Source organism: Phyllostomus hastatus, unplaced genomic scaffold (genome assembly GCF_019186645.2).
Source record: "Phyllostomus hastatus isolate PE091 unplaced genomic scaffold, TTU_PhHast_1.1 phas_contig_125, whole genome shotgun sequence".
Taxonomy (NCBI): domain Eukaryota; kingdom Metazoa; phylum Chordata; class Mammalia; order Chiroptera; family Phyllostomidae; genus Phyllostomus; species Phyllostomus hastatus.
In genome coordinates, this window is record NW_025333560.1 from 69,576 (window position 1) to 93,349 (window position 23,774).

At 51.0% G+C, this 23,774-nt stretch overlaps 1 pseudogene; it reads right to left on the bottom strand.

The window, feature by feature from the left end:
- Nucleotides 1-1,408: 1,408 nt before the first annotated feature.
- Nucleotides 1,409-23,237, bottom strand: LOC123825100 (annotated as a pseudogene).
- Nucleotides 23,238-23,774: the final 537 nt, after the last annotated feature.

A 23,774-nucleotide genomic window follows, 5' to 3' on the forward strand; every position in this document is an offset into this window, starting at 1 on the left:
AGGAAGGGAGTGTGGTGGCTCCAGGTGGCCATGGCGCAGGTACAGCACTGGGACCCGGTGAGGGAGAGACCAGAAGGACCAGACACCCTGCGCACCTTCAGGCTGTTGGTGGGGCCAGTGCTGTAGGTCCATTTGACCACACCAGAGGAGAGGGCCCTGAGCACGTTGGGGTGGGGCAAGTAATCCACGCAGGTCACCGCCTCCGACTGCTCCATAAAGCCACGCAGCTGGGACTCGGTGAATTTGATGGAGGGGGAGAAAGACGAGGCCACAGGAGAGAGGGTGGTGGTGGCTCTCACTTCCCTCAGGAGCAAGTACACCCAGGAATTAGGCACATGCTTCTGAAAAAAACGGTGTTGTCTGGGAGCTGGTTGACAAACAAACCACCTGACCATCATTTCAATCCCCAGTTGCTCTTTCAGTCTCATGGAGTTTCTGGAGAAAACACACCAAGTCCCTCATCTCATGCACAGAGAAGTTGTTGATGGCACCAGGCAGTGTTTTTCATGATGGTTTTGTGTTTATATCTCCTATACTAGTCTTTTACAATGAAATTTATTGGGGTGAATTACACAGGTGTCAGCCCTGGCTGGTGTGGCTCAGTGGGGTGAGCACCGGCCTGTGAAGCAAAGGGTCCCCTGCTCTATTCTTGGTCAGGGTGCACAGCTGGGTCTCAGGCAGAGGGCATGTCAGAGTCAACAAATCTGTGTTTCTCTGGCACATGGATGTTTCCTTCTCTCTCTCCTCTTCCCCCTCTCTAAAAAATGATAAATAAAATCTTAAAAATATTACAGACGTTTCAAGCATGCAATTGTATGATATATCATTTGTATATGGCATTGTATTCACCTTCTCAAGTCAAATCTCTCATCAGCGTGTATTTCACTGTCTCCACCCTCCTCTGTCTCACTCTGACCCCTTACCCCTGGTGACCACCACTGTGTTGTCTGTGTCCAGCCATCCAAACAAGTCCTGGTATTTATCCTTTTAACCAGGTGTTTAAGAAAGATTTGCTGTCTGACCCAAACACCTGCACAGTCAGTGAATGTGGAAAATGAAAGTGAGAAAAATGTCCTACATGAAAGTGGACCAGAGATGGGGCGTGAGCCCAGGTGTGGATCTGAACCTGTGATGTGGGCTGAGTCCCAGGTCACAGGGTTGAGAACAGAGGGGACCAGTCAAGGAAGGTCAGCAGTGCAGTGAGGTGAGATGCCCACAGTCTAACTGTGGAGAAGCCTCTGCAGCACCAGCCCTGCCTCTCCCTGCACGGGAACCATGCCCATACCCTCCACATTCTCAGCAGACTCTTTCCCATTGGTTCCCACAGTTCCCTCCAGAGCTGCTTGAAATCGTCAGACTCTTCTCCAGGCTCCACCTCGCTGACTGGTGGGTTTGTTGTCCCCTGTGTTCAGCTGCTGGCTGCACTGTGGGGTCTTCTCCAACTGTGCCAAGCTTCCCACAGCAGCACCCCGAGGACCACTAGGATCAAGCCAGACACACCCAACCGGATGAGGTTCCCCACTGTGTAGTCTTGGGGTTGATAACCTAAGAATTATGGGTAAAGAGGTCACAGAAGTCAGGACACACTCAGATCAACCCAGTCCTCCTGCATGTCCACCAGGGGCACCTGCATCTCATGGACCCATTTTGATACTCTGAGCACAACCCCATAACTGAGAATCCCCCCTACTCTCTAGTCTTGGAATCTGAGTTGTGTTTCCATCGTCCCAGAGGATCAGCTGCTCCAGAGGAAAAGAAAATCTATAGGATATGAGAGAAGAGATGTAGGATTTTTTAGGTTACTTCTTTTCTCATGTTTAATGTGTCTCTGAAACTAATGGTACCCAACTCAATTCCCTGAGGTGACCATCTCTGGGGTCTGGTCTTGCATTGTTTAGGACAGCCAAGATGCACGTGGGGGACTTTAATTTGTCCAGAATGTCAGGACGTGAAGGAGTGATGGGTGAATGTACATTTTTATTGCTCCACTTCACCTAGGTCCTTGTGTTCCTGACTCGGGAACATAAATTCCCTGTCTCATTCCTTTCTTCTTTCTATCAGTCTTTCTTTTTTAAACAATAAATAATTGACTATGTACAACACAGACATTTTTGATATTGAGAATTACCAAAGTTAACAACCTCTAAGTGCTTATTCAGTTTGTAATCTAATTGGAAGATTGGTAAAAAAGTTGCAAAAAGAGAAATAAGAAAATAATATCTTCAGATGCACACCTGTATGAAAATACAGATATCTATAGATCACAGACAGGCCTTGATGATGTGACAAATGAAGTAACATGCAGTATAGGGAACATTGGGAGAAGGAAGGGGACACTGGCAGGAGGTCTGATGGGAGATGTTTGGAGGATGACCTGAGCCAGCTGACCACTTGGTGCTCATGGAAAAGGACTAGAAACCCTGCTGTCCTCCCACACCCACATAATGACAGTGGTCCCCAAGGAGACAGGTCAAGCTCAGAGTGGGTCATGTTTTTTCTCACACAGGAATTTACTGGCAGCAAAGTTTTAAACTGACTGAGCTTTTTCTAATCCTGGATTGGATTCTGCTCTGAAGATGGGAGAAGCAAGTCCCAGATACAGGTGGGAGTTTGTCACTGGGATTCAGTTCAAGGGGGCTGAGCCACTCCACTTGGGTTTAGACAGTCAGAAGATCTCTATCACCCTGAGCCATAAAGGGGAGGCCTCCCTGACTCCATCTCCTATGTGGGATTTATTCCACAGGAACCGGGACAACTTTGGGGCCTTGAATCAGCAACACACACAGAAGCAGGAGTGGCTCCTGCTCTTTTCTCCCCACCTGAGCTGGGCATCTTCCACTTCATGTATTTCCTCCCCACTGATCACATGGGACTCAGTGACCACCCTGCTGCTTGATACATGAGGCCCCTTCCTAATGTCTCCACCTTTATTCCCAGGACTTTAGGAAACAAGGCCTTCCGGAACTATTTGATGTGTTGAAGTACAAAGTGAGAAATAGCAGAAGCCTGGTGGCATCTGTGTCTCCTCTAGGCTAAGAGGACTCTGCTACCCAACAGACATGAAGTTTGCCTGTGTGGAGGAGGGTCTGCAGACCCCAGCTGCTGCATGACACAGGAACCAGGGGAGGCTGTGTGTGTGGGGGGGGGTGTGCCTGAGCCTTCATGTCTCCTGTAGTCCAACATTTGTTGTCCCACAAATGTTCTCCCTTCACACATTTCAGTCTCCTCCCTCCACACCAGCACTGGATGGACCCTCAGGTGAGGGGAGTCATGGAGAGGGTGGGGAATCCCCATCTTCTCCATCTCTTTATGGGGTGGGATTCCCCCTTTGATGACCTCACTGTTTCACCCTTCTTCCCATCCCAGCCCTCAGCTGTCCTGGAACAGAGTCTGCTCCTTTAAAGCACATGGGGCAGGAATCCCTCACCTGAGATCAGGAGCTCCAGGGGGTCACTGGGCTCTGACAGCTGGAAGGGGGAGGAGCTGTGTGAGCTGTAGCACCTGTAGGTCCCACTGTGGCCTGAGGTCACAGGGCTGATGGTGAAGTTGGCGTGAGAGGGGACAGCTGTGTCTTGCAGATGAAGCTGCTGTGGAGGATCCAGGGACCCCTCCCTGTGCAGGTGGAAGGTATCAGCCCTTTCCTCAGATCGACACTGCAGGGTCACATTTGCTCCCCAGGACACTGAGGGCCCTGGCTGGGCTGAGAGGGAGGGTTTCCTGTACATTCCTGGGGAGAGGAGGGATGTGATATGCAGAGAGTCCCCTCATTAAATACCCTTGACCCTGAGCTGGGGGACTGTGTCCTTCCCCAGGGACACTGTGTGTGACTCCTGTCATCTCTCTGTCCCTCTGTGGGCAACTTTTATCTCCATGCCCATCCCTCCCTCCTCCTCAAAACCTTAGTCCTCTCAGTCTCTACTTCAGGACCTGATTCTGGACCCCATCACCACCATGGTGACCAAGGGCCAGAGCCCTAAGCAGACAGTCAGGACAGGGGCTGCTCAGGGCTCCTCACCTGCAATCAGGATGTCCAGGGGAATGCTGGGGGCCGACCACACATAGGAGAGGTTGTGTCCACTGTAGCACCTGTACCGGCCCCTGTGAGTAAGGTTCAGAGGGCCCAGGGGGAAGTCAGGGCTGTGCTGCCCATGGAGATTCTGGAGGGGTGTGGGCCCCTCATCCTTGGTCAGAGCAAATCTGTCAAAGCCAGGCTCTGAGAGACACTGGAGGGTCAGGCTGTCTCCAGGCAGCAGCAGGGGGCCTGGCTTGGCTGAGAGAGAGGGCTCCCTGTACACACCTGGGGAGAAAGTCATTGTCACTCAGGGGACACACACACCCACCACCCACTGGGGCTGCAGGGAGAGCTCTCACTTGTCCCTCCCTAAGTCTCCTGCTTGTGGTTCTGTTTCCAGTAAACCTCTGTCAGTGATCCCACAACCCCCAGGGCTTTACTAAGCAGAAGGTTTATATCAGAAATTTGGGGCCCAGGAAAGAATTGAAGCCAAGTGTGGGCCACCTCACCTGTGACCTCGAGGTGCAGAGGGACACTGGGCTGTGACCACACATTAGGGTTGTAGCTGGAGGAACCATAGCATCTATAGGTCCCCCCCGGGAGGTGTTCATGGGGCCCACAGGGAAGACAGCCTGCCATCTCCTAGCACTGTAATTCCATTCCGAATTCCTGTGTTGGGGCAGCTCAGCCTCTCCCTCCTTCAGCAGGAGGAAAGTGTCCCATGTGGACTGTGAGCTGCACAATAGGGACACATTCCCTCCTGAGGCCACCACCGGGCCTGGGTCGGCTGAGAGGGAGGGTGCTCTGTCCACTCCTGAGGGAGAAGGAGGATCTGAGTTAAAGAAGATTGTTATCCCACCTTCCCCAGGTGTGAGCTGTGAGGGGTGATGCCCCCTAAAACCACAGTTTGTCCCCTTCATCCTTTGAGGAGGAGCCTGCAGTGGAAAAGAGATACAGTTTCCCCCTTACCTGTCATCACCAGGAGCAGGGGCTCACTCCTCTCAGACAGCTTGCGCCCAGTGCTGTATGCACACTGGTACAGCCCTGTGTACTGTGAGCTCATGGACTGAATGAGGAACCCAGTCTTGTTGCTGGAGGTCTGTGGGATCCTTGTATCCAAGGGTTGAGAGACCCTGTCTTTATACAGAAGGTAGCCATCTGCCTGCAGAGACCCCTGACACCAGATGGTCACAGGGCTCCCATGTCTGACCCTGGGGCCTGGGTCAGCCCAGATAGACGGTTTGGGGGGTACTCCTGGGAAGAAATCAGACTTGCAGTGTCAGGGGGTGTTCTTGTCCCCTCAGTTTCCCCAGTTGTCACTCCATGTCCTAGTGAGATGGGTCACCATCAGCCCAGGCCCACTGTGTGTCCCCCAGCTGCCCAGGGGCAACTTTGTGCTAAACCAGGAGGTTTGGGCAAGAACTCACCTGCCTGGACCTGGTCCCAAGGGCCCTGACACAGCCCTGGAAGAGAATCCCTGTGAGATTGTCCTTCACCCCCACACAGAAGCTCCAGGCCGGGTCTGGGCCCCTGCTGAGCTGGTATCTTCTCTCCTTAGAATTTCTGCCCCCACTGACCCTCCTGAGTCCTAGATCTGGGAGTGCAGAAGACCCCATCCTTCTGTTTTCCCCAGAACTCACCGAGACCCAGAAGAGCAATGAAGGTCAGGGTCATCACACTGTCTGCCAGGGTTCCCAGTGGTACAGATGACATAAAATGTCCCTGAGCCCTGCAGGACAGACAGACACACAGGCTGTACCAAGGTCTGGGCTCTGTGTGACAAGTTGCAGTTTCTTCCTCAGTTGCAACCTTCCCTCCCTGAGGGGTGGTGGAGGAGACAGCAGGTTCTGGCACCTTTCAGGCCAGATCTGAGTCTCAGCAGACCCCAAAGGTGCTGCCTCCACCTCATGTGACGCCCAAGTCCAGAGGGTGAACCCTGTCCAGAGCATGAGGGCAGAGGATGCTGGGCAGGACTCAGGAGCTGCCCAGTTCCTCTTGCATTCTGACTCTGCCTGTTTTACAGCCCATGTAACTGTGGGCAATTCACTTCCTTTTCCTGAGACAATGTAAATGCAAAGTTTCTTCCGGCCTTTCTCCATCCTGGAAAGCGGCCAATATTTACTGAGCAGGTGCCCAGTCCAGCCACAAAATTCATTGGGGAAGGTGACTGATCCCTCCCCTTGACAAATGCAGTGCTGGTTAGTGACATCAGACAGTACAAACGTGTAGGCAATGGATGATGTGGGGGTCATTTTGGGAAGTTTCAGAGAATGAGAAGAATGGAGCACAGAGACTCCATAAGGTGGATGTCATGGAGTGTGAGGACTTGCAGATGAGGGAGGGTCCAGGACACACTAGTGGTCAGCACAGGGGATTGAGAGGACCCTCGACCAGGAAGAGGGTGATTATTCTGAGAGCTGTGAGCCACAGAGTGTGCTGGGCCCTGGGCACATGGGGCCTCTACTCCCTGCAGGGACTCCTGGGTTTGATCTTTCAGATAATGGAACACTTTTCAGTAAAGGAATGTGTGAGCAGGTTGCTGCTTTGAGAAGATGGTGTTCTGTGGGAATGGGCTATAGGAGTGAGGAATGGATGATGAACTGTGATAAAACTCCAGGCCTAATCTCACACCAAGGTAACGAGCTGATCAGTACTCTCTGTGGTTTATGAGAATTTCTGATGATACCTTATACAAATCTCATAACACAAATACATTTGAAGTGGAGTGAAAAGAGGCAGGAACATTTCATTGTCATTATCTCAGTCTAGGAGGTGTGCAGAGAGTCCACTGTGCTCCAGTGGGCTAGGGGATACACATGACAAGCCCAGTGTGGCTGTGACCCAGGTGTGTGAGTCTGGGGAGGGAAGATGGGCGCTGGGAAGGGTCTGCTCTGTAGGGACCAATTGTCTCTGTTTGGGATGGAGAGGTTAGCTCAGCCTGATCTCCAACAACACTGACCATTAGGTTGAGGTGTTTGGATGTCTCCACCATCTGGAAATGCTTTGGGCAGGGAGGGTCCATGACAGGTAAGTTCAGGTGAACCAGAGTAAAACCCTCAGCTGGGAAGGAGTCCTCAGGCAGCCAGCGAGGAGGCTGATGGGGTAACACCCCCACAATGTCCTGGGTCTTCACCTGAGTGTGACTGTGGAGGGGAACTGGGTGGCAGAAAGGTCTCAGGGTGAGAGTTGTGGGTGTGTTCATCGAGTGGGGGAAGAGCTGAGGGTACTTTTGTGCTTCACCTGCGTGGTCTGGGGAGCTGATGGTGCTGTCCCAGGAATGACCATCCCAAGGAGGGCTCCAAGTAGGGGAGAGAATTTCAACATGGTCACCTGACCCACTGCAAGAGCCACCCACTCTCCTAGCAGTGTGGGTGGTTGGTCCCTCCCTCACACTTCCTCTCACTGACTTCCTCATCTCTGTGAGCCGGAGATTGCTCCATCCCTCCATCCCTCCCATCCAGGCCCCTGAGCATGACTGCCTCCTCACTGCCCTGCTCTCTGAGGGGTGACCCTGCATCTGACACTGTTCATTTCATCTCCATAAGCTGAGGAAAAGCACCAGTTCAGACCATTCACAGGTTTTAAGATAAGACAAGCTCAGCTCTCACAGGTGTTGACAATCAGCAGAGCCTGAGACATGAAGAGCCTCCATCTGTGTCATATCTGGGCCTGATTTAGACATTGGTTTGAGCCCTGGCTGGCGTAGCTCAGTGGATTGAGTGTGGGCTGCGAACCAGTGTCGTAGGTTCGATTCCCAGTGAGGGCACATGCGTGGGTGGCAGGCCATGGCCCCCAGCAACCGCACATTGATGTTTCTCTCTCTCTTTCTCTCTCTTTCTCTCTCCCTCCCTTGCCTCTCTAAAAAATAAATAAAATCTTTTAAAAAAGAAGACATTGGCTTGAGAGACTTGTGGGAGGAAGGGCTATCTGGAAGCTGCATACAAATTCCCCAAGCCCTCAGGAGGCATCAGAAGCTACAGGGCATCCTTGGTTGATGGCAGGTGAGCCCAGACTGAGAGGAGGCAGGAAGGACGCTGCTTGTCCTGGATCCTGGACTCAGCACACTCAGGAGTGAGGGTGGGAATCCCACCAGGGGCTGAGCCTGAGCACTGGGCACTGAGGGCATCTCAGACCTGGTGGGAGTCCCGCCTCCCATGAGACTGCTCTGCAGCCTGGAGCCCCTTCTAAGGTAATAAGGATCCATAGGGGTCCATGGCAATTGACTTGCCTTTCTTATTAATATGGTAAAATCACATAACATAAAATTGAGCCTTTTAAAATATAGAATTCACTGGAATGTAGTCAATACACAGGGTTCAAACACAACTTTAATGTTGTTTTAATAAGGAATTTGTGTAATCTTGCCCTCAAATTACACAAAGCTGTCAGTCTCCCATCTCTCCTCCTTGTCAGCCCCTGACAAGCCCACCTGACTCCTGTCTCTGTGGGTTTCCTCCTCCTGGATGCTTCATACAAACGCAGTCACAGAAAACATTATCTTTTCTCTCTGGCTTCTGTTACTTAGCTGCAGAATGTTGACATTCATTCACCCTGTTGCTGTTGTCAGTACTTTGCTGTTTATGGCTTAAAAAGGCTTGCCAGGTTATGAAAAGACCACATTTTGTTTATGTGAATAGGATCCAGCATGAAGGGGTGTGTAGATATAAACCCAAACCAGCCATGTGGGGCAGCCCCTCAGGTCACAGGGATGAGAACAGAGGGACAGTCAAGGGGAGGCAGTGAGGATGAGGAGGGACAGCCCCACAGTGGGATGTAGGAAGTGTCTCCACAGGAACACGGCTCATGTTTCCTGTCCCCAAACCTCGTCTGCCATGTCTGCTCCCCTGGACACATCAGCAGACAGTTTCCAGCCTGTGGTCCAGACTGTCCTTCCCCACCTCCTGGGTCATCAGATGGGCTCCACGGCTCCCCCCTCTCTGAATGGTGCCCTGTCCCCTCTGTGTTCATGTCCTGGCTGTAACCTGGGACATTCTATCGCTGTCCCGAGCATGAAACAGCAGCACCCCTAGGACCACCAGGACCAATTCAGTCATGCCCATGCAGATGAGATTCTCCACTGTGTAGTCTTGGGGTGGGAGCCTGGAAAATGTGGAGACAGTTCAGTATGGTTAGGCCGCACCAATGTCCAGGACTCTGATGTCCCCCCAGGCTCTCCCCTCCCCTTGATGTCAGTGTCCCTGGGACATCTGATCCAGCTCTGGCTCTCAGCTGCCATGACAAGAGTGAGCTGTGCCCAAGAGGATCAGGATCAGATCCTCTCAGGATCAGGATCAGTGAAAAAATGGTCTCAGTTCAGGAACAATTTAGAGCTGCTGTGTGCTCTGGATTCTGTCTGAGGCTGAAGATCCAGAAGCTTATTGCTCTAGAGCTGAGAGATCCCACGTTTTCCACCTGTGGGGGCCCTGGTCCATGGAGGAAGGGTGGTGTTGGGGGCTCCTGAGTGGCAGGCGCACAAAGGGGTGAAAGCCTGGGGCAGCGTCTCCTTCACCCCACTCTCTGGGATCTGCTGTTTAATCATCACCTGGACATTTTCATGTGTTTATTGTTTCATTAATTCATTTTATATGGTGATAAAACCACCATGGCAGATATAGTGACCAGATGAAAAGTATGGGCATGTCTGTGAATATTTGTAGGTATGTTGTAGACACATAAATTTAATATCAATATTAGAGAAAATATAGGGTTTTCAGTTGTGAATTCCTGAAATACAGAGTTATTTATTGTGCTATTAGTATTAATTGTTGTATTACTTTTTGTACAAATAACTTTAAACCTCCTTTTGCCCATACTTGTATATGTACATTTTATGGAGTATGTTATAAAATGTCCTATAAAATGAATCTGTATATATAGTTACACACATATCCACTCTTACACAAATACTAAGTTATATATCATCATCAGTGCCTACATATATTTGTATAGCACCAATATATATTATGTGTGTGTATGTGAAAATAGAGAGAAGAGAGACTGAGAAAGAGACTTGAAATGAACAGGTCATAAGGAGGCAGATCCCCAGAAGGATGGTCCAGTCTGGTCTTCAGTGGGGAATGAAGTCTCCTCTGTGGGATGTGGGGAGGGGGCAGAGGAGAAGGGGAGCTAGGACTTAGGGCCTTGGAACATGGGGTCAGAGGTCAGGTCAGGAATCCAGAAGGGGCAGGCACCGTTTTCTTCTCCATTTGGACAAACTCTGGAAATACTGGCAAGATTTTGTGGATGGACGGCTAATCATGTGATTTTTACCCCAATACACAACTTCCACACACTGCTTATCAACACTGCTAACCAAGGAAGCCTGCAGTTGTGGTTTTTCAAACTTTGAGGAACAGAGAAATTACCCCAAGTTGCAGGATTTTGTAAGTAGCAAAACTAGAAAATTATGGGAATCTGCTTCCCCATCTTGATATAGAAACAAGATGTAACAAAATTATTGATTTATCTAATTCCAAAGATCCACACAAAAATTGCAAATATCAGCTCCTGCAATTCAGAAAATGCACATGGACAATAAATGTTATTCATTCACAATAATATCCAAATGGTTGAAAGCAGGAAGCCTCTGGAATGGGTCTCATGTAGTTATAAATCAGAAAGAAAAGATAATTTTTAGGAGATGCATATCTGTCAGTGAAAACAACAACAACATTCCTGTTAAAACCCTAAGGACATAAAAAAAACATTGAAACAAAAAGGTCGATAGTGCATTCAGTGTAAAATGCAGACATCTTAATGAGTTTGCCTTGAAATAATTTGCGTTATGAATGAAACTTTTTCAGAAATAAAGCTGTGGAACTTTTTACTTGGTAATTTTATCATGAGGGATTTGATGTGAGAAAAATGGGTGTACAGTGTGCAATACGTGAAATGACCTTTCACATGTGGGTATTATAATTTTCTCAGTGTTTCAGAGGAAGCAATTGAAAAACAATAGAAAGGGAGTTTTAGGAATCTATATTGCTTATAAAATAAATATCCCCAAACCAATAGCTTTCCTACCTGTACTTACTACCATTTAGACTGTATAAAGGAATCAAACAGCTTACTCACAAATTACATTATTAGATGTGCAGTTATGAAAGTTGTCTATAAATTTTCTCAGTTTTACAAATATCTATCAAATGCTTCTGAAGTTCACTAAAACCTCATTTAAAATGAGTGTAACATAAAGACTTAATAGTAACAAGAAGTTATTTTCTGCAACAAATGTCTTCCCTATGAAAATAGGAAGAGCATGTAGACATTTGAAGGTTGACTCCATATAATGTAAATTAAACTGTTACTCTGTGTACTGTCACACTGCATGAAAGTTCTCAGAAAAGAGCAGGAACAGACAAGAGCACCCAGAACCATGTAGCAGACAGGAGACCTTCAGTGTAGGTGGGAGCCCCCAGCTCTTCCTGAGCCTGGCACAGCCCCTCCTCACTGTCAGGTGAGCACTGAGTGATGGAGGCTCCAGGTGAGCCCAGGGGCCTGCAGAGCTGGACACCCAGGGAGGGAGTTACTCTCTCAGGAAGAGGGCCCAGTGGGGGGGGGCAGGGTCTCAGACTCTGAGATGAAGATGCAGGAGGTGAGTGGGGGAGGGGATCTGTCCTCTCTGCTCAGTCTAATCACCTTTCTCCTCACTTCTCATACCTCTCACTCCTCCCTCCTGCTCTTTCTCTCTGCTGAGATTCAGAACAGGGGGCTCAGGGGCTGGAAGCCCTGTCTCTTTCCACCTCTCAGGGGCTGTTCCCTTCTGTGGAGCCTCCTGCACTCCTCATTTATTTCTGTCCCTGACTTTCCTAGGGACAGGGCCCTGAGCTGAGTGAGCACAGAGAGAACAGGGCCAGAGGCCTTACCTAAGACAAGGAGCTCCAGGGGTCACTGCGTTCCAACCAGACATCTTGGCTGAGATAGTAATAGTGGTATCTCTCTGCATTGTGCTCTGTCATGTGCGTGATGGGCAACTGACCTTGTTCCCGGGATCCAGTGTCTCCTGTGTGTCCCAGGGAGCTGGGTTTTTCTCTTTATACAGATGGAACTTCTGGACCTGAAGGGAGACCTGACACCAGAGGGTCACATTGCTCCCCCAGGGGATCACAGGGCCTGGCTCAGCCCAGAGGGTGGGTTTGGGGAGGGTCCCTGGAGGGAAACAGAGTCTGGGTCACCAAATATTCTGCATTCCCATTCTCCAGCTCTCATCCCAGTATCCACCCTGACATCCCCCAGCCATTAACACAGAACTTCTGATCTTCATCCCCAGCTGCTTCATGGGAAAGCCCCTAGACCTTTATGTGGAGACAGTCCTGGGACCCCTGGGGACAGACTCACTTGCCTGCACTGGGGTCCTCAGGCCCACGCTCAGCCCTGCAAGAGAGTCCCCGTGAGAGATTTGCCCTGAATCCTGAGCAGAACCCTCCTCCCCAGGAGCCTCCTGTGTCCTGGGGTCCTGACAGAGCAGGGCTTCCCCTCCCCACTCACATCTCACCAAGGCAAAGCAGGGCCGTGAGGATGGGAGGCATGGTGTCTCTTCTCTGAGCCCAGCTGTGCAGAAGGAAGAGACCGCGGAGTCCTCAGGGTAGACAGACTCACAGGGTGTGGTCACTGGGAGGCTGGCTGTCCCTGTCACAGGGATTGTCAAGTCAGCATCCCCTCAGAAAGAGGAACAGTGACTTTCCACATGTCTGGCTCTCATTTCCCCGATAAGGGAAGTTGTAGACCCTGAGCCTCCTGAGATGCCCCTTGCAGGTGAGGTTGGCCAGGACAAGTTCTTCCAGGTCAGAGCCTCCCCCATGGGGCTCCCCTCACCCTCTGCCCAGTCATTGGCCCTTCCATGTGTTCCCCACCTCATGGACAGTGGTCATCCAAGCCCTGAAGATGCTTCAGGAAGATGCTAGAGAGCTCAGCTCAGCAGAGACACAGTCTCTTCCTCACTGTGCAGTTCAGGCAAGTGTCACTGTGACAATGAGCACAAAGGACAGACACAGAGAAATAAGGGAACAAAACACATCCTTTCTTCTGGCCCCAGAGTGTGGTTTTTTTCTCATCCCTGCCACCCTCACCAACTTCTCATTTTTCCTTAGCAACATGTCCACCCCACCTTCCTGGGGACAAGCCTCTGAGTGACCCCTGCCCCCTCAGTGCCCCTTGTTTCCCTGTTCAAGTTTCTTCCTTGTGCTGTGGTCTTCCCTTTAAGCTTCAGGCGACATTGATTGGGACTAGGCTCTGATTTTTACTCTTAACAAATATTTATTGGAATACCCATCACCGAATGCCTGAGTGATCTGTGTGGTAACATCCTGTCTCTGCCTCAGTTTCCTCATCTGGACCATCTTGTCCCAAATCCCAGTTCTCAGTGGGGCTGTGGATCAGTGGTGCTGGTTCATGGGAGGGAGACTTCCATTTCCAGACCAGATGGAGACATGAGTGGCCTGGGACATGAGAGGATCAAGGTGTCCAGGGTCCAGGACAGGATTATAGCACCTGCTCAAGACCTTGTGTGCTCTGAATACCAAGCACAGCTGCTCACAACAGCTCTAATGTATGTAGGCACAGACACATGTGGGAAAGAGAAATGAAAGTTCTCCAAATGGAGAGAGAACCACAGTGGAGAACAGAGACTGAAACTGAGTGACCGTCATGCTCCGGACAGTCCACAGGTCATAGGGATATGATTCGCTGCCTCTGAGTGAAAGGAAAGGGACCCCAGGTCCTCACAGGAAGGGGGTCAGGGAGCAGGTCAAGGCTGGAAGTGTGGTCCCTGCTCTGTGTTTCTGTGCAGGGTCTGGGATATCTCTGCCCACTCACCCAAGTTCATGGTCAGCAGTGAGCAGTCTCCCCTGTGTGTCCTGAAACAGATTGAGTCCAGTATGTCAGCCATGGGTGTCTGTCCCATGTGTGTGTGTGTGAGGCTCCCATGGACCAGCCCTGGTGGGCAGAATACTGAGGAGGTGCTGAGTCTGAGAGAGTGGATGACATGGGGCAGGGGCAGCTGCCACAGGCTCTGGTCAGCCTGACTCCCAGGAGAGCCCCTGAGAAACTGTAGGAGAGCAGGTGTGTGAGGGGAGAGACTCCTACAAGAGTGGGCAGTGGAGAAATCCTAATGGGGACAGACAGTACTATGGACATCATCTACTGATACTGGGGACTGTCACAGGCAACAACGTAAGGAAATATGAAAATAAATTAAGATGATCATGTTTAAATACCTGGAAAATAAGGCAAGATTCAAACTTTGAGCCAGGAATATGAATTATTTTACAAAAGAAAGTTTTGATTAGATTTCTGAGAGCTGAACAACCTAATAGAATGGACACATTAAAATAATTCTTCCCATCAAGGTTGAGACACAGTTGAAAGTCCAATTATGACAGCAGAGTACAATGCTGAGGAAATTTCTAGAATGCACTATAGAGAGACCTGCAGTGGGAAATGAAGGTACTTGGGGACTAGAGTGAGGAGGGCCAATGTCGTATCTATGGTTTCAGAAGGAAAGAAGTGAGCGAGACATTTAGTAACAGCTCCAGAGAACAGTAATTGAACATTTTACAGAGATGAGGAAGACCAGCTAAGTGACAGGGGCATGTATTTAAAAGTGAAATCTGTATTTTGTCCTTGTGGTCAATGAATCAAATGAAGGATGAATTAAAAGGAAAAAATCCTATTTTACATCAAATGGTACACATTAAAATGGTTAACATTGTATTATGTGAATTTCCATTAAAAAAAATCAAGAAGCACTGACCAGGGTCCCAAAGAAAAAGTCCTTACCTTATTTTCTATGAAAAATGTAAATCACTATAATAAGCTCACTGGGGCCAGACTTTTTTATAGCAAAGAGTGACACCAGAAGACAGTGGGGACACTCCTCCAGGAGCAGACTGTTAGTGAAGATTGTGCACTGAGCCCCATCAGCTGTGCCATCCCAGTTTCTGAATCCTCCACTCCTGAGATTCCTGGGATCACTGCTCTGAAGTTGTCTGGAGGTGGTTCTGTGTATGTTACAGGGTGCAGCCAAGAGGGGGGACCCCAAATAGGCATTTGAAATGGGGTTCAGAACTTAAGGTGTCCAGGAGATTTTAAGATGTCTCCACCCCTTCTCCCACAGGTGTGAGTTGGGGGAAGGGGCACACAGAGCAAGAACATGCAGGGCAGCTTTGCAGCTAATCCATGGCGTGGTCATTTAGCATACCTATAGCCTTTGGTTGGTCACTTAGATATGCTAAATAGCTATGGCCATGCTCAAGGCCAGGGGGATGGAAAGGGACCTCCCCCCACCCAAGATGTGACTGGGGGGCAGGTCCCCCGAATTACAGTGCCTGTGTGGGAGCTCGGAGAAGATTGGCTCCATGACATGGGGTCACACCTGCCCAGACCCACGATGGAGACCAGAAAAGCTGGAGAAGACAGCAGATTGAGGGCAAGTGTGCCCCAGTGTAGGAGGAGTCAGAAATGGGGCTGCAGAGGAAGACTGGTGCGGGGATTTAAACCCAGACATGGCAGCCATGAGGGAGAGAACCATGTGGCTGTGGAAGTGCAGAGAAGATCACAGCTATTGAGGGAGAGAGAACCACACGGCCTTGACAGACTGGAGACTCCCGCAGCCCTGCAAGAGAGAATCACCATGCGGCTTTAGCAGAGAACTGCCACTCAGCTTTGGCAGAGTGGCGACCCCCCCCACCCCCACTGCAGCCATTGTGCAGGGGGATAAGCACGCGGTTTTGGCTGAATGGGGACTCCCATGGCCCTGGGAGAGAGGACCATGTGCCTTTGCCAGAGTAGGGACTCCCGCAGCTTTAGAAGGGGGAACCACCACCTGGTTTTAGCAGAGATCCTGGCGACTCAGCTGGGGATGCTGGGAACCCAGGGAGGTCTCCCAGTCGAGATGGAGTACTAACTGGGAATAACCAGAGGACTGCCTGAGCCATGGACTTCTATTTCCTTTCCTGAGATACGGTACTCTGGACTGGGCAAAGGGGGAAGGAAGGAAGGACTGTGTCTGTTTGTGGGTGTTTTAAGGGACTTTGGGATTTTGATAAAGACATTAGGTCACTACTTTAAGTTTGTATAGCATTAAATAAACATTTCCTTTCCTTTTCACAAATCTCTGGCATTGAGAGACGTCTTTCCTCTGGCAGTGGACATGATGGACCTGGGGGCTTTTTTTTTTCAATAATAGTATATCATCCTAGGCCCCCCTTGTTTGTTCTGTAACCTGTATTCCTGTTTCTTTCAAAACTTTCTACTTTGGAAGCAACCCCTGAATCTCCCATGTGGGCTGAAATAAAGGACTTTCCTCAGAGCAACTGCACAGCAAGCCCAAGCCAGGGGCCTTGGCCATTTTTTCTCCATACCTGTGGCCTACATCAGAGAGCCAGCCATGGGCAGCAGAGAGACACGTGTCCCCTGGCAAGCCTGGTCCTGCTGGGTCCTTGCCTTCCAGCCTCCTCTATCCTGGGTCTCACTTGCTCCGCTCACTTGGGGCTACAGGGATCCCCAGCCCAACAAGTAGACAACACTGTCTCTAAGAAATGGGAGCTACCAGGGTCCCCACTCGACCCATAAATGTTTTCTGACTTTCCAGGGAAGTTTAGCCTTTTAAGGAACCACAATGAGGGGAAAACGTACATCAATGCTCTTTGCTTTCAGTGATCTGGAGAGGGTACAGTCCCAAAAGTTGCAGATGGTGAATGATAGTAATTATGTGTGTATTTTGTGACCCATGCATCATGGTATGTGAGCCTCACAACTACTTTGTGGAGTAATACTTACCTCATTTTGTGAAACAGAGGCAGAAACTCTGCCTAAGAAAGGAAATGTGACCTGTCCACATTCAACATACCAACCTGTGACCCTGTTTGTTGGGAACCCCTTGCCTGGTTTCAGAAGCTGTGACCCCCTGTGACTAAAGCTGAGTCAAAAGACCTTGGGACCATAAGCCACTAAGGAGACAAAGCTTATCTTCCTGGTAGGGGCACCTCCTCTGTCCCATGTTACTTCACCCTGCTTGCCTCCAGGCAGTTGACTGGTTAGCCAATGACAAGTAAGATTCCTCAAGGGGGGGCAAACTAAAACAGGCATGGCCACAAAGAGGCCCTCAGGGAAGCACTTGGGGGGCTATAGAAAAAGATCCTTGCCCCTTGGCTTTGACATAGCCTGAGGCCTCATTCTGTCTGCAAGAAGTCTCCTAATCCCTTGGCTGCCTTATTTTCCTTCCCTGATTTAAGCCTGAAACAATGCGAGAGGGCGGTGCAGCCCTGGGCAGGAACTGGCAGTTCCCCGGGCCAATCAAGGGTAAGAAAGACTGCATGAAATCCTGTAGAACCTACTTTGCCAATATCCTCAATTTAAATGGTAAGGGTCCAAGCATGAAATGAGTTTGGCTCCTTGAGTTTTTATGGCCCTTTAGCTATCTGACCCTGACTCAAAATAAGCCCTCAGAGTTCTTTGAATGTTTTCTATTGTTTGATCATTACTGCCTGAAAATGATTGAAGAGCTTTACCTATATGCTCTGTATCCCTATGCAAATTGAACCAAATAAAAGGCCATGGAGGAACAGGCTTCTGGCCCTTCTCCTTTGAGAGATCGGCCACCTTTCCTCCCCAAGCAGATCATGTCTTGGTAGACTTGTTCTCATCTGTGGTGGCAGGGGGCTGGGGTGCCCTGAGGGTTGAGGCCGCCCCCCCCCGCCCCTCACACACAGACACCTCTTAGGTGGGACTGGTGGTTCAAACTCCTAGTCCCCTGCTGTTCCCACCCACGTCTGTCACCTGGAGTCTCAGGCACAGAGAGGTGGCAGAGCTGTGAGAGCTAAAGGTTAATGAGAAGATACATTTAAGCAGCAAGGAGCCTCAGGGGAGACAGGTGTGAGGGCTCCCCTCCTGAAGGGCCTTGAAGACTCTCTGCTGGGCCAGTGGCAGCACAGTCTCTCCTGGACTCACCTGGCTTTTCCTGAGGGCAAGACTCCCATTTGGGTGAACTATGGCCCCTGCTCCTCAGGAAGCTCTAGGCTGTGTCTCATCCTGAGAATGACAGTCTCAGTCATTGTGATCTTTGGTGATGGCAGAGATTCTGATTCTTCCTGATCTTTGGAGTGCTGTGGTCTCTTTTTGTATCTGACGTTGCAGTCACCTCCTGCAACCTTGACCAGCTGCCCTCAGGGGAGAGATGGTTTCTGTTGGTCCTGCCTGTGTTCTGGGACTTCTGGGACCTTGTGTGGATGGAGCAGCTTCGAGCTTCTGGCTCCCTCTTGTGGCAGGATTCTCAAGTTGTAGGTCTGACCCTCATCTTTCAATGTTTCTGGCCAGTTGTAGGTAAACTTTCTATTTTCTTTCTTTCTTTCCTTTTTTTTAAAATGGGTTATGGCTTTATAGACCCAGGCCCCAGCCAACCATGTCTGATGGCCATTGCCAAGGTCCAGATGACCTCAGTTCAGTCTCAGGCCTCTTCCTTGCACTCTTGAGGGGGATGAGAGGCATCTCAGGGTTCTCAGGGGATCCCCGGAAGGCAGCAATGACAACAGGGGTGTTGATGGTGCTCTGGGCGGGCTGCAAGGGGTGCTGGGAGCTGCTGGGGTCCAGTTGAGGGTCCGCTGGGGCTGTTCGGTAAGCTCCCGCCAGGCTGCTGGGCACGGCGCTGGGTGGGCCCAGGGCTCCAGGAGGAGTTACAGGGGAAGCAGAGTGGTGGTGGGCTAGTTTGGACAGGGAATTGCTGCGGGTGAAGCACTTGGAGCAGAGAGGAAAGGGGAAACGCTTCTGTCCCCTGTGTTTTTTGTGGTGGCTGGCAGTTCCTCCCAACCCGGGAACTTGTAAGCACAGCTTGGGGCATTTCAGGCACAGGGCACTAACCGGTTTGGGTCCACAGGCTGACTTGAGGGATGAGGACTAGAAAGAGCTTTGGGCAGTCCAGGAAAGGAGTGCGGTGGCTGTTGGCAATGGTGGTGCAGCCCTAGGACCAGGACCTGGTGCAGCAGCACTGGGGCCAAGAGGGCGGAAGGGGAGGATGGCTCAGTGTCTCCCTTGGACACTGCTGCCCACCTCGCAGGTCGACCAGGATCCTGATGGCCAGCAGGGGTGTCGCTGCACTGGCTTAGGGTCTGGGTGAGACATCCTGAGCCCACCCATGCTTGAGGGCAGGGTGGGGCCGCTCTGGGCAGGCCTTGCCCCAGGGCACTTGCATCCCCCAGAGTCAGCTCTGAGCAGGTCCAGGGGAAGTAATCCCTACAGGTAACCGCAACCCACTGGCCCTGAAGGGTGAGAGGCTGGGACTCAGTAAGGTTGCTGGAGGAGGAGAAAGACACGGGCACTGGGGAGAGGGTGGTGGTTGCTCTCTCTGTCCTCAAGGAGCATTTACACCCAGGAATTAGGCAAATGCCACAAACCCACTGAACCACGCCAGTACCCTGGCCAAACCATTTTTGATATTTATCCATTTATTCAGTTGCTTAAAAAAGATTTTGCATCTGACCAATCTGACCAAATGAGATGCAAAATGAGTGAATATGGACAATAAAAATGAGAAAAATATCCTACATGAAAGTGGACCAAAAATGGAGGGTGAGCCCAGGTTTGGGTCTGAACCTGTGATGTGGGCTGAGCCCCAGGTCACGGGGTTGAGAACAGCCAGGCCAGTCAAGGAAAGTCAGCAGTGCAGTGAGGTGAGACGCCCACAGTCTAACTGTGCAGAAGCCTCTGCAGCAGCAGCCCTGCCTCTCCCTGCAGGGGAACCACGCCCACACCCTCCACATTCTCAGCAGACTCTTTCCCAGGGGCACCCACAGTTCCCTCCAGAGCTTTTGGGATCATCAGACTCTTCTCCAGGCTCTACCTCACAGACTGGTGGGTTTGTTGTCCCCTGTGTTCAGCTGCTGGCTGCATTGTGGGGTCTTCTCTGACTGTGCCAAGCTTCACACAGCAGCCACCTGAGGACCACCAGGATCAAGCCAGACACACCCAAGTGGATGAGGTTGTCCACTGTTTAGTCTTGGGGTTGATCATCTAGGAATTGTGGGTAAAGAGGTCACAGAAGTCAGGACAAACTCAGATCACCCGAGTCCCCCTGCATGTCCACCAGGGCACTTGCATTTCATTGACCGGTTTTGATGCTCAGAGCACACCCCCATAACTGAGAATTTCCCCTACTCTGTACTCTTGGAATCTGAGTTGTTTTCCCATCATCCCAGAGGATCAGTGGCTCTAAAGAAAAAGAAAACCAATAGGATATGAGAGAGGAGATGTAGGATGGCTTAGGTCATCTCTTTAACTCTTTAATGTGTCTCTGAAACTAGTGGTACCCAACTTGATTCCCTGAGGTGACATCTCTGGGGTCTGGTCTTACATTTCTTTGGAAAGCCCAGATGCAGAAGGGAGACTTTAATTTGTCCTGAATGTCAGGACATGAAGGAGTGGATCTACATTTTCATTGTTCCACCTCAGCTAGCTCCTTGTGTCTCTGACTCAGGAACATAATTTCCATGTTATGTTCTTTTCCTCTTTCTTGTTTAAAAAATAAATAATTGGAGTTTTGACCAAGATGAAGGCATAGGTATAAATCCTTCACTTCTTTGCACAACCAAAAGGAGGATTACAACCATCTAAAATCAGTAAGCTACCAGACATGCCAGAAAATCAAATTGCATGGGGCTCCAACAAACAAGGAATTAAAGAAACAGTCAACACCACCAACCAGACTGGCAGGATGGGTGCATGGAGATAACCCACAGCAAGGCAGTGGACCGTGTAGGCGGAGCTGGCTGAATGGGAAACTGAGACTCAGAGCTGACTGTGGACTACGGTGGTGGTTGCTGCAGTGGGGGAAACTCCCATTCTCACATGAGAGTTCCTTGGAGAGAGGGGTCAGAGCCCATCAGGCTAGCTCCATTGTTCCTTCACTGGCCCCTCCCTTACAGGCAGTTCTGCAGTGCAGCACAGAGGGCTACCCTGCCCTGCTGAATACCCAGGGCCCCGCCCCTTACAACCTAATAGGTGCCCCCAGAGAAAGAAATCGGGCAAATAACAAAACAGAGCAAAACTCCAGAAAGAGAGCTATGTGAGGAGGAGATAGTCAAACTATCTGATGGACAGTTTAAAACCCTGGCCATCAAAATGCTCAGAAAATTGAGCTTGGTCAAAAAATGAATTTATATGGTCTGTGTGGGTGAGGATTTGCAGACCCTGACTGGTGCAGGAACCAGGAAACAGGGTAGGCTGTGGGTGTGCTTGCCTCCTCATGTCTCCTGTAGTCCAATAGATGTCCCCCAGATGTTGCCCCTTCACACACTTCAGTCTCCTCCCTGCACACACCAGCACTGGATGGACCCTCAGGTGGGGTGAGGCATCAAGAGGGTGGGACACTCCGTGTCTTCTCCATCACTTAATGGGGTGGGATTCTCCCTATTGATGGCCTCACTGTTTCACCCTTCTTCCCATCCCAGCCCAGAGCTGTCTGGGGACAGAGTCTGCTCCCTCAAAGGACATGAGGTAGGAGTTGCTCAGCTGAGATCACAAACTCCAGAGGGTCACTGGGCTGTGACAGCAGGAAGGGAGTAGGAGCTGTGTGAGCTGTAGCACCTGTAGGTCCCATTGTGGTTCCAGGTCACAGGGCTGATAGTGAAGTTGGCCTGAGAGGGGGCAGCCGTGTCCTGCACACAAAGCTTCTAAGAAGGATCCAGGGACCCCTCCCTGTGCAGGTGAAAGGTATCAGCCCTGACCTCAGATCCACACTGCAGGGTCACATTCACACCCCAGGGCACTGAGGGCCCTGGCTGGGCAGAGTGGGAGGGTTTTCTGTATATTTCTAGGGAGAGGAGGGCTGTGATGTGTAGAGGGTCATCCTTTGTCCATACCCTTGACCCTTAGCTGAGGAACACTGTCCTTGTCCAGGGACACTATCAGTGACCCCTCTCAGCTCCTCTCAGTCCCTATGAGTGGGCATCTTTTTTCTCCATGCCCCTCACCCCCCTTTCTCACTCCCTTCTGTAAACCTCTGTTGTCTCTGACTCTGGTCTAGGGCCCTCACCTGGACCCCCCACCCACCGCCATGGTCATCCTGGGCCAGAGTCTTGAGCAGGCAGTTAGGATAGGGGGCAGGGCTCCTCACCTGCAATCAGGATGTCCAAGGGGGGCACTGGGGAGTGGTCCATACATAGGAGAGGTTGTGTCCACTGTAGCATGTGTACTGGCCCCCATGGGTGAGGTTCACAGGGCCCAGGGGGAAGTAGGGGTTGAGCTGCACATGAAGATGTTGGGGGGGGTATGGGCCCCTGGTCCTTGGTCAGAGTGAATCTGTTAAAGCTGGGCTCCATGTGACACTGGAGGGTCAGACTGTCTCCAGGCAGAAGCAGGGGGCCTGCCTGGGCTGAGAAGGAGAGCTCCCTATACACACTTGGGGAGAAGGTCATTGTTACTCAGGGGACAGACACACCTACCACCCACTGGGGCTCCAGGGAGATCTCTCACATGTCCCTCATTAAGTCTTCTGCCTGTGGTTCTGTCCCCAGTGAACCACTGTCACTTATCCCCAAAACCCCCAGGGCTTAAGAGACAGAAAGTTTAGGTCAGTTATTTGGGGCACAGGAAAGAATTGAGCCCAAGTGTGGGCCACCTCACCTGTGACCTTGAGGTGCAGAGGACCACTGGGCTGTGACCACACATTGGGGTTGGGGCTGGAGGAACCATAACATCTGTAGGTGCCCCCCATGGGAGGAGCTCACTGGTCTCACAGAGAAGACAGCCTGCCAGCTCCCACTGTAGGATCTCTGCTCCAATTTCCTTTGTTTAGGGGAGGCTCAGCCCCTTCTCTCCTTCTGCAGGTGGAAAGTGTCCCATGTGGACTGTGAGCTGCACAAGAGGGACACGTTCCCTCCTGAGGCCACCACTGGGCCTGGGTGGGCTGAGAGGGAGGGTGTGCTGTCCACTTCTTAGGGAGAAGGAGGATCTGAGTTAAAGGGAACCATCACCCCATCTTCCCCAGTAGTGGGCTGTGAGGGGTGAGGCCCCCTAAAGCCACACTCTGTCCCCTTCATCCTCTGAAGAGGAGCCTGCAGTAGGGAGGCCCAGGTTCCCCCTTACCTGTCACCACCAGGAGCAGGGCCTCACTCCTCTCAGACAGCATGTCCCCAGTGGTGCAGGCACACTGGTACAGCCCTGTGTTCTGTGAGTTTATGGACTGAATGAGGAACCCAGTCTTGTTGCTGGAGGCCTGTGGGATCCTCATTTCCATGGGATGAGAGCCCCGTCTCTTTATACAGGATATAGCCACTCCCCTGCAGAGACCCCTGACACGAGATGGTCACAGGACTTCTCTTGCTGACCATAGGGCCTGGGTCAGCCCAGATGGAGGGTTTGGGGAGAACTCCTGGAAAGCAATCAGACTTGCAAGTGCAACGGGTGTTCTTGTCCCCTCAGTTTCCCCAGCTGTCACTCGAAAGGCCCTTCCCACATTGGTGTCCACCGGTCCAGACCCACCGTGTGTCTCCCAGCTGCCCAGGGGCATTATTGTGCTGAAGCAGTAGGTCTCGGGGAGGACTCACCTGCCTAGACCTGGTCCCATGGGCCCTGACACAGCCCTGGAAGAGAGTCCCTGTGAGATTATCTTTCACTCCATCCACCAAAGCTCCAGGCCTGGTCTGGGCCCCTGAGCCACTTTTCCTTCCCCTTGGAGTCCTGTCCCCATTGAACCTCCTGGGTTCTAGACCTGGGAGGGGAGGGGACCCTTTCCTGTCTTTTCTCCCAAAACTCACCAAGACAGAAAAGAGCA